Here is a 10,544-nt window from a genome sequence, read left to right as displayed (position 1 = left end):
TTACCACAGCTATTGGTATCAAGATTTTACCAGTTTAAGATTTTTACCCCTTTTGCTTGGTGCCTGTAGCTTAGCAACTAGGGTGTCGGCCATATACACCTGTTGAGGATTTATAGGCTTTCTAAGGATGTGAAGCATCTGGCCTTGTGCCCACAGATAACCTGAAGAACATCTTCTAACCCATCTAGGGGTGACTAAGGTTCTAAGTTGGTACCACATATCAGGAAGTCCCATTTGGGGCAAACCAATAGATTCCTGGATGCACTGCCCATTCTGTTGCCTGCAAATCAGTGCTTTGCAATATTACAGTAAGTAAGCATTGGTCTCTTGGTCGCCATCCCATTTTCCTTGTGCTATTTGGCCAGTTGTGTTTAGAATGTTAGAACGATTCTTTTTTCTGTTAGGATGTCACTATATTTTAAGGGCAATCCTGCCTCCTTGGCTATCTCCCAGACTGCTCTTACCATTCTGTGATCATCTTTGTTACATACCTAGATCACCAGTTCAGTGGCCTGGGCTGGCATAATACTTTACATTTTTGTTAGGATGTCCGCTTCTGTATTTCCTGCGATTGAGTCTTTTTGTCTATGGCCACATACAATGCTGTTGAGTCAGCTTGCAGGTTCCTGCTTACAGCCTCTCCCATGGGTCCCGCCACTTGTTCGTGTCCCATATGGGTTTGTGCAGAGTCTTTGCTTTCTTGTTCCCACTGGGCAAGATACATAATAGGCCTCTCCCTCCCTCCCTCTCCCTCCCTCCCTTCCTTCCTCCTTTTCTCCCTCCCTTCTTCCTCTCTCTCTCTCTCTCTCTCTCTCTCTCTCTCTCTCTCTCGTGTTCTTTCTTTTTCTCCTTCTTTCCTTTTATCTTTTTTCTTTTTCTCTCTCTTTATTTCTCTCTCCCTCACTTCCTTCTTCCCTCTCTCTCTCTGTTTCTTCTTTCTCTCTCTCTCTCCCTTCCTTTCTCTCTCTCTCTCCCCTGCTCTTTCTTTCTGGACAGGATCTCACTCTGTTGCCCAGGCTAGAGAGCCATGGCATGGTCATAGCTCACTGCAGCCTCCAACTCCTGGACTGGGCTCAAGTGATCCTTCTGCCTCAGCTGCCCAAGCTGCTGGGACTACATATACCACCATCGCCTGCTATTTTTTATTTTTCTTGTAGAGATGAGGTCTCACTATGTTTCCCAGGCTGATCTTAAATTCTTGTCTTCAAGCAATACTCCCACCTTGACCTCCCAAAATTCTGGGATTATAGGTGTGAGCTGCTGCATCTGCCCATATTTAAGCCTTTAAATACAGCCCAGCCCCATCAGTGCAAAGAACCAGGGGCCAGGGCTCATGAGTGATGACTAACCAAGATGCTCACAACTCAGCCCACTGGCTACTCTGAGGGGTTCCCATATCAAACCAGCTTGCATCAGTTTGTGGTTGTATAGCAACGGCACTCCAAGAACAGGGGTTTCCCCTGCTGGAGCCATCTGTATACCAAGCATCTCTGGAATGAGTAACACCCCTTCTCTTACTGTATCAGGAACTGGAGTAGGAGAGGGTACAGGGATGTCCTTTGGTAACCTATGTGTAACAGGGCCCAAAACAGCATGTAATTCTGGACTTAAGGGACTTGTTGCTAGAACGCTTCATTTTTGCAAACAATCATGCCATTTATTCAAGGTCAGTGTTTGGGCTACAGCAGAGGTAGTTCATTTAAACAATCCTTCTATTCATCCCTGGATTGGTAAACCCAGTCTCAGAGTGACAGGAAGGGTCTTTGTTAATAGTCTCATCTGCTGTGAAGCATTATATAGTGCTGGCACTGTTGTTCAATGGGGAAGTCTCTAGTTTCAGCTCCTTTCCATAAAAAAAAGAAGGGAATGAGAGCAAGTCCATGACTCACTGCAGGACTGTGAAGATATCCTGACACTTGAAACGTCGACTGGCGGCGTAGCCAGGCAAAAGCAAATTGGTCTTGTGATTGTTTAGAAAGAGAAATGCTGACAGTGCACAGACATTGACCTGGAAACTGCTGAAAATGCTAAAATGGCAAATGTGACTTTCATCAGCCAAAGCACTCTTGACATTTGGAAAAATGTATAACAAATGGATGGAGCTCTGGGTATGCCTATCTCAATCAGAGGAGATTGTTTCGCTGGAGGAGATGGGGCGACAGAAGGAGACAACGATGGAAGATGGAACAACGGGTCAGCCTTCTGCTTGCTGCTGTGACTCAAGGGATTCCAGGACTGCAGCGGGACCTCCCTCAGGTGCTCCATACAAAGTCGGACCCCTGGGCTCCAGACACGGAACTAAAACTGACGTCTTACTGTGGGTCCAATCAATGTCCCTGTTGAAAACAGGAAAGACGTAGGAAGAGAGATTGCCCACACTTTCAAAGGCTAAAGCTGGGAAGGACCCCCTAACCTAGCTGGGAGGCTTGAAGCTAAAGATGTTTTGGACGGGAACTAGGAATGATGGGGCTCAGAGTCTCCTCCTGACCCAAGCAACATCTCCACATTTCCCACATGGAGCTCAGGTCATGATGACAGTGGAAAATCAACTTCTGGACTTTCTGATCGATTCTGGTGGCACTTACTTAGTAATAAATACCCAGCTATCTAAACTGTCTTCAAAAACCAAAAAAGTGACTTGGGTCTCAGGAGAAATCCAACCCTTGGAGTGCTAATTAGGCCAAACCCACTTTGAAACATAAGCCTGAGTTGCTGGGAGGCAATCTTTCCACCAAAGTTACCTTCCTTCCGAGACAGCTGACTATCAGGGTCCCTCCAGAACAGGCCTGTTCCTTGGGGGCTGCTCTGCCACAACCAGAAGCCTCTGACCCTGCTCCTATTCCTGAAAAAGTACTTTGAGAGGCATGTCTGGAGGTGTGGGTGGGTGGGAGACAAGGACTGAACTTGCACTGGACTTGTCCCAGTGCAAGTCCAGGTGGGCAGAAATGGCACCACCTCATTTCACATGACACCCATGAAGGGAACAAGCATGACAGAGAATGTGGCCTCTGTTGTCCACTTTCCTTCAGCTTGGATACTGTTCCTTGCCAGTCCCTGTATAACACACCCATTCTGCTGGTCCAGAAGCCCAGGACTAAGGAATATTGATTTGTTCAGTACCTAAGAGCCCATAATCAAACTGTAAAAGACATTCCCCTGGTTGTCCTCCCCCCGATCCTTATACACTACTCACAGCCCTGACAGATGGGCTTTGCTGATTCATGGTCCTAGATTTGAAAGATGCCTTTTTCCTGCGTTCTTCTAAGCGCAGAATCACAAGAACTGTTTGGGAAGACCCAATTATGAAAACAAATCAATGCTGGACAGTTCTTCCCAAGGGTTTGAAAACCTCTCCTGCTGTCTTTAGGGAGGTTCTTGCTAAAGAGCTCTGAGACCTCCAATTAAAGGATGGGACTTCCCTGCAATATGCCAATGACATATTAGTTGCCAGCGCCACAAGGGAGGTATCTGATCAGAGCACTATAGTAATGCTACATTTTCTGGCTCAGCAGGGAGAAAAGACATCCAGGAAAAGGGCTCAGCTTTCATAGCCTTCAGTGAAATGTCCCGGGTTTGGACTTTCCGATCAGTGACACCTGCTTCCTGATTGGAAGGAGGCCCTGGCCAGTGTAGCCAGACCTGCCCCATAGCAACTACTGCAGGGCTTATTAGGCATAGCTGTGCTGTGCTGTATATGGATTGCCAACTTTGGACTTATCACCTTATCTGATGCATTAAGTGAAGGAGATAATGAGCCCTTAGAGTGGACTGGGCCTTTTTTAATATCAAGAAAAAGCGATTGACTACCCCAACATTCGGATTCCCAAATATAAGAAAACTCTTTGATCTTTTCATGCACAAGAGGCAAGGAATACGTTTGGGAATGTTAACTCAGGACCTAGAAATGTTAACTCAGGACCTCTTAGAAATACTAAGAGCCCCATTGCTTGGTTTTTAGAACAACTAGATGTGATTACAAAGGGATGGCTTCTTGCCTTTGGGCTGCTGTTGGCACTTATTACCTATTTCAAGAAGCAGACAAGTTTACCTAAGGCCAACTCACCACAGGTACACACCACTCACCCCATATGTTCCTTTTTCTGGAAGAGAAAGAAGGGTCTTGGCTGAACTCTGGGAGGCTTGGCAGACACCAGGCCATCCTTTTATACAATTCAAATATAATTGAGGATGGTGCCTGCATTAAATCCTGCCACTTACTTCCTCAAGTGTCATCTGAACCTGTACCTGATTGCAAATAATTGAACAAGTTTATTCCAGCCAGCTGGATCTATGGACACTGCTCTAGAAAGCCCAGACCTAGAGATGTTTACCCATGGAAGGCGTTTTATGACTTGGAGATAAGGGAGAGCTGGGTACACGCTAGTAACCTATAACAGACATTAGAGGCCGAAGCTCTCCTCCCTGGAAATTTAAGCACAGAAGGCAGTCCATGTAACCCTTACCAGGGCGCTCCAGCCAGGTACAGGAGCACAAGTGACCATTTACACAGACTCCAGGGACTCTTTTTCTATTGTTCAGACTCAACGGGCCATATGGAAGTAAGGGGACTTCTAACCTCCAGTAACAAAGAAATAAACATGCTAAAGAAATATAGCTTTGCTAGATGCCACTTTAGCTCCTAACGAAGTAGCTATAATGTGTTGCCCTGGACATCAGCAGCCAGGTCCTCTGTTGGCAAGAGGTGATCACCAGGCAGGTCAGGCTGTGAAGGATACAGCAGGGAAAGAAGATGCAGTGACTTTACTAATACCCTTATTGGCTGAAGTAGATTTTGGCCCTGAACCTCCCATATATTCAGGAGAGCACGTGGTAAGAGTGCTCTATTGGCCAGGACTCAGTCCTGAGTGTACAATGAGACAGGAAGAGTTCTGGCACCCAACTATCTTATGAATGATGTTGTCAGGTGTATGTATGGCTCCACCCATGGTCGCAGGGATGCCACCCTACAGTGGATGCAAACATCTACCGTTTGGTCTATATCTGAAGAGGAGCAGAGAGAAAACCATAAAAAATATCTCCTCAATGCTCAGAACAAGCCTGCTAGCCCTCTCCCCTGGCCACAAAGAGTTCAGACCAGGGATGATGGACCAGCAGAGGACTGGAAAATGGATTTTATCATGATGCTAAGTGTAGCTGGAAATTTCAAATATCTACCCATTTTTGTAGATACTTTCTCAAGCTGGGTTGAGGCATTTTCTTATCAGACAGAAAAGGCTTCTGAAGTCATTAAAGCCCTAATAGTTTGGAGTGCCAGTTTCTACTCAGGGTTACAATGGTGCTGCCTTCACGGCTCAGATCATGTACGATGCTCCCCAAGCGTTTGGTTTAACTTGGAATCTGCAGACAGCCTTGAGCCCGCTGGAAAAACTGAAGAGATGAGTCATCCTATGAAGGAGACCCTATCTAAGATTTGTCAGAATGCTAATCTGGCCTGCAATAAGACACTGCCTTCTGCCCTACTCAAGGTAAGCACAACCCCTAGTAGTCGACTCAGGTTGAACCTTTTTGAAATTCTATATGAGAGACACTGCATTTGCTCTAGCTCTAGGCTATAAGCTATGTAATCCTAGCAGCTAACTTGTCAATTAATCATATATGATTAGATATGCTATAGAATCCATAAGTCTGACTCTAACTGCCTTTCATGAGTTTGCTTCTAACAAACTGTGGTTCCTGGTGGGTGTTCCATTACTCCACAGCTGGCCTGGAGACTGGGTACCACTGAAGACCTAGAGAAATCAACATCCTGGTGACCAGCCGAGGCCCCAGTGGACAGGGCCCTGTGAAGTCTTGCTCCCATGTTGAGCTCATGGGAGTCAAGCCCTGGATTCATCATAGTCAAGTGAAGCTATCCCGGCCTTACTCCTGGCCCAGCAGAAAAAACTAAGATGATACTTTGGGCTCACATGAGTGGATAAGTGAGCTCTGTCAGACCTTAAGTATCTCTTCAAGAAAAATCCTAGATGTTGTCTTTTATCTTTTAATAAAGTTGAAATGAAAATATATACCCTCCTGATTGTAAACATTATCTTAAGCACTATAAGAATCACTACCGTCATTGTTGCTTTATGCAAAAAGGAAGAATAACTGGCCCCACTTTTCTTTTTTTATAACCAAAATTCCCATTTTATTTAGATTGAAATAAATTATACAAAATTGATTTTCTTCTCCAAAAAGAACAGCAATATTTTCCATATTATTTCTAGATAAACCACAAAACACTTTTTTTTGTAACTTTTCTAGGTTTTGTTTATGAATCAAGACGAGGCAGTACCTAAAGTCATGGAAAAAGACAGAAGAAAACAGGTCAGTCCGTTGTCAGTATCCACGGCCTCTGATCCTGTCAAACATGAAAGAGAAATGTTCAACACAGACTGCCGAAAAGATGTGGAGTAACAATGGCAGGCTCTGCCATTCAAACTTTAACTGTCACTTGTTCCTTTAAGTTCAGTCGATAAAGACACGATCTACACTGAAATCCTCCTTTGGTGACTTCACAAGCTTCTCTCTGGTAATTTCTTTCTTTCTTTTTTCTGAGACAGAGTCTCACTATGTCATCACCTTCGGTAGAGTGCTGTGGCATCACAGCTCACAGCAACCTCTAACTCTTGGGCTCAAGTGATTCTCCTGTCTCAGCCTCCCAAGTAGCTGGGACTACAGGCACCTGCTATAACACCTGGCTATTTTTGTTGCAGCTGTCATTGTTTTGGCTGGCCCGGGCTGGGTTCAAACCTGCCAGCTTTGGTGTATGTGGCTGGCACCATAACCACTGTGCTATGGGCACCGAGCCCTCTCTGGTAACTTCTTTTAACTGTCCCCAGATTTTTTTTTTTTTTTTTTGAGACGGAGTCTCAGTATGTCACCCTTGGTAGAGTGCCGTGGCATCACTGCTCACAGCAATCTCAAACTCTTGGGCTTAAGTGATTCTCTTGCCTCAGCCTCCCAAGTAGCTGGGACTACAGGCCCCTGCCACAATGGCTGGGTATTTTTTATTGTTGTTGTTGCAGTTGTCATTGTTGTTTAGCTGGCCTGGGCTTGGTTTGAACCCCCCAACCTCAGTGCATGCGGCTTGCACCATAACCACTGTGCTATAGGCACTGAGCCCTGTCCACAGATTTTTAGCAACATATTTGAAACTTCTACTAGCTCCAAAGGTCAATCATTGGCTTTATTGTAACATTTTATAAAATGTATTCCTTCCTTCATACCTCTTCAAAATTTATTTCTTCAAAGAATTGACAACTCAATACCTGACGTGGGTCTACCATGATAGAAATGTTATGTCTAAAATGACTTAACTAAACAATTTAACAGTGCAGAGATCACAAAAAAGTAAAATTTGGCACTTTTAATGCTATCTTCTGGAAGAACAGATAGGTCTTCAAAGCATGAGCGTTCACCAGGGGCATTCAACTAAGTAGATTATCCAGGGCTAAAGTATTCAATGGAGGCCTATGGGCAACAATATTCAGTGATTAAGTGGCCTACATCCACCTATAGCTCTTCCTTCAAATATCAAATACAAGAGAAAGCTTTTAAACATAAAGTCTCTTAGATATTTTCTATGGTTTCTGAATTATCTGTAGGACGCTCTGACTTAGTTGTGTAGAGTTTGATATATGTGTCCACCATTAAATCCAGATCGTGTTTAATATCAAAATTTGTTAAGCAAAGCCAAGTTACTTGACCTTTGGTCTGTCTACTGTTCCTCAAGTATGCTTTGAGATGTTTTCATCCATTTTCATGACGCCCATTCTCAACCTTCATCACATGAAGAATACACAAGACCTTCAGCAATGCATACACATTAAGAAAGAACTTGACGTCAGGCAGGTGAAGAGCTTCATACATGGTGGATCAAAGCTCAGTATCTTTTCTCTGTGTTTCCATTTGATTTTCCAACAATGAAGTTCGGCTGAAAGTGTGTCAGGATTGGGTCAATCACTTCTGTGCATGTCAGCATGGTGTTCCTCTGATGTATTGAATTTGAGTTGACCCATGACTGCAGGTTCTAGAGACAAGCATTTAAGAGCTTTGAGTTGCTGTTCTGAGAATATGTCTTTAAGTTCCTGAATAATGTGTTCCCCTGTGGGAACACTTAGAGTTTCTTTACAGTAACTCTCAGAAGTCGGTTGAGGTTCCAAGATACCTTGCTGAGCTCTGTGGAATTTCCCAGGGAACTTCATCTGAATATCAAGTTTAGTTGCTAAATCTGTGGCTTCCTCAAACCAAAACTCATGATGAAGTTCAATAGTTTCCATCCCTTCATTGAGTGAATACAGTCAAGCTATTGGCTGCAAAAAAGACATCAGAGTTTTGCCCCTGGAGATTTTTCCCAAAGGCCCTTGTGAAAGAAAGGACTTTTTTTTTTTTGAGATAGACTCTCAAGCTGTCACCCTAGGTAGAGTGCCGTGGTGTCACAGCTCACAGCAACCTCCAAGTCTTGGGCTTAAGCAATCCTCTTGCCTCAGCCTCCCAAGTAGCTGGGACTACAGGCGCCTGCCACAATGCCTGGCTATTTTTTAGTTGTAGTTGTCATTGTTGTTTGGCAGGCCCGGGCTGGATTCAAACCCGCCATCCCCAGTGTTATGTGGCTGGCCCTCTAGCCGCTGAGCTATAGGTGTGGAGCCAAAGACAGGACATTGTTACATTCAATAGTAACAATGAAATAAAAATCTGTTACTGCACTACAGAGGAAAAATGCTTAGCCAGCTATGCAATTATTCCATCTAACATTTGTGGCACCGTTTATGCCATCTAAACGTAAAACAAGTGCTTGCAGGAGGGCCACTAAAACTTCAAAAGCATCGTGCCTTCCCGTCCACTGAGAATGGCAAATTTCCTTCAGTTCTTTAGCCCTTTCTTCACTGTTCTGAAAAAGAACAGAAATTTACATTGTCAAGTTCTAAAAGCAGTTGTGGCAATAGATGGAAAAAAGAACAAACTTCCTCAATTGTTCCCAATGCAACAGATCCTCCCATAACAGGCACTGATTTTGCCAACCGTATAGTTAAGGCGCAGGAAGAGCAAAGCGTGTAGATAGCTTGGGGATATTTCTCTAAAAGTCTAGAAGCAACAACTTTCATTTCGGAAGAAAATCCACTGGACACAATGTAAGCCTGGCCACGACAATACCCCATATTTAGCCCTCACTTCTCAGTTATTGTGTGGAATTTCACAGCCAAAATTTCTGCATCGGCCTCTGGGGTTAAGAGAGTCATCCAGGAACCTCACCAGCCCCGCTAGGTGCTCTTCCCCTGCTGTGTCCACTCCATCGTCTGTGACGAGGGAATAGACGCCTGAGTCTCTCACTTCTTCCTGAATGCAGCTCTCCCAGACTTCTAGCATGTTTCTGCTGTGCTTTTGAACAAAACAATGTGTTAACTGCTGTCGTCTCAAGGCACTCTCTCAGGACCCCTTCACCAGAATTTACTCTGCACTCCAGCAGAGCTCACAAGTTATCAGGAGTAAAGAGACCTTCTGGGAGTTCCTCAGCCTCAGGCCCATGAGGCATGTTTTGTTTTCCCTTAATAATCAAGATTTCACATAGAGATTTTAGATATTCTTTGTTTGCCTTCTTTTGGAGGGTTAGAGATAACATGTCCTCATCCTGTTCTCACCAATCTCCCTTCTGCACTGGGGTTCTGAGCATTGCTGTTCTTGGTTTCTTTATGTTTTTGTTCCTATTCAGAAGCTTCATGAATTGTTTTCCGTTTCAGTGTCCTGATTTCATCTTCACTCAATTCTTTTATTCGTTTTCTGTGTCTACTGTGTGGATTGTTCAAATGTCTGGTAAGATCAAATATCATTGGTATTGCATTGTCCCGAAGAACTGTCCTGTAAGGGCGAGTTCTACAGATCATGGAGGTCTCAAAGTGTTTGGCACGTAATCGATAATGTTTATTTAGTTGATCAGGTGTTTTACCTTCTAAGTCTGCTCTCCTGCAAGTCTTCGCCCACTTCTGGCATCTGGTCGGATCCTGCAAGAACCTGAAGAAGGCCCAGGTCAGGTCGGACTGTGTCCTCTTCTGAGTGCAGTTGGGGGCAGTGCAGAAGTTTGGCATCGTAGCCCCCACATAGCCCCCCCATCAGCTCAGCCCTCCCCTCCCCGTCTCCTCGGGGCAGTCGGCCTACCCATCAGTGCCAGGGAGGGGAGCCAGGCTGACTGGCCGACTTGGCCTACTTTTCTTACTAGATATATTATCTTTACATTTATTTCATTATTGCTTTGATTGTTGTTATTGCTGGAATCATTTGCATTCTAGAAATCTTGTGTTTGCGAGAACAGTTCCTTCCCTCCTCTTATTTAGACACCGTTAACACTTAGTGCTGTGACCTCAGCCACCATTTCACCTTTCACCTGGCCTAAAATGGCGCGACAACTCAGTAGTTAAACTATCCCAAGTGTTGTAACAGGGGAAACCAGTCTGATTGCTGGATTGGCCAGCCTCTTTCCAAACCTGTCCAACACAAACATCTGCTGTCCGTGACCCCTCCTGCTGACATGTTAGATGTCTATGATA

General features: G+C 44.6%; 1 pseudogene; it reads right to left on the bottom strand.

Annotated features, from left to right (window-relative positions):
• Positions 1–8,635: 8,635 nt before the first annotated feature.
• LOC128568487 (52 kDa repressor of the inhibitor of the protein kinase-like) lies at positions 8,636–9,960 on the bottom strand (annotated as a pseudogene).
• Positions 9,961–10,544: the final 584 nt, after the last annotated feature.

The sequence above is a fragment of the Nycticebus coucang genome, chromosome 17, assembly GCF_027406575.1.
Source record: "Nycticebus coucang isolate mNycCou1 chromosome 17, mNycCou1.pri, whole genome shotgun sequence".
Classification (NCBI taxonomy): domain Eukaryota; kingdom Metazoa; phylum Chordata; class Mammalia; order Primates; family Lorisidae; genus Nycticebus; species Nycticebus coucang.
Note: the sequence above shows the minus strand (reverse complement) of the source record. Positions and strands in the feature narration are given on the sequence as shown.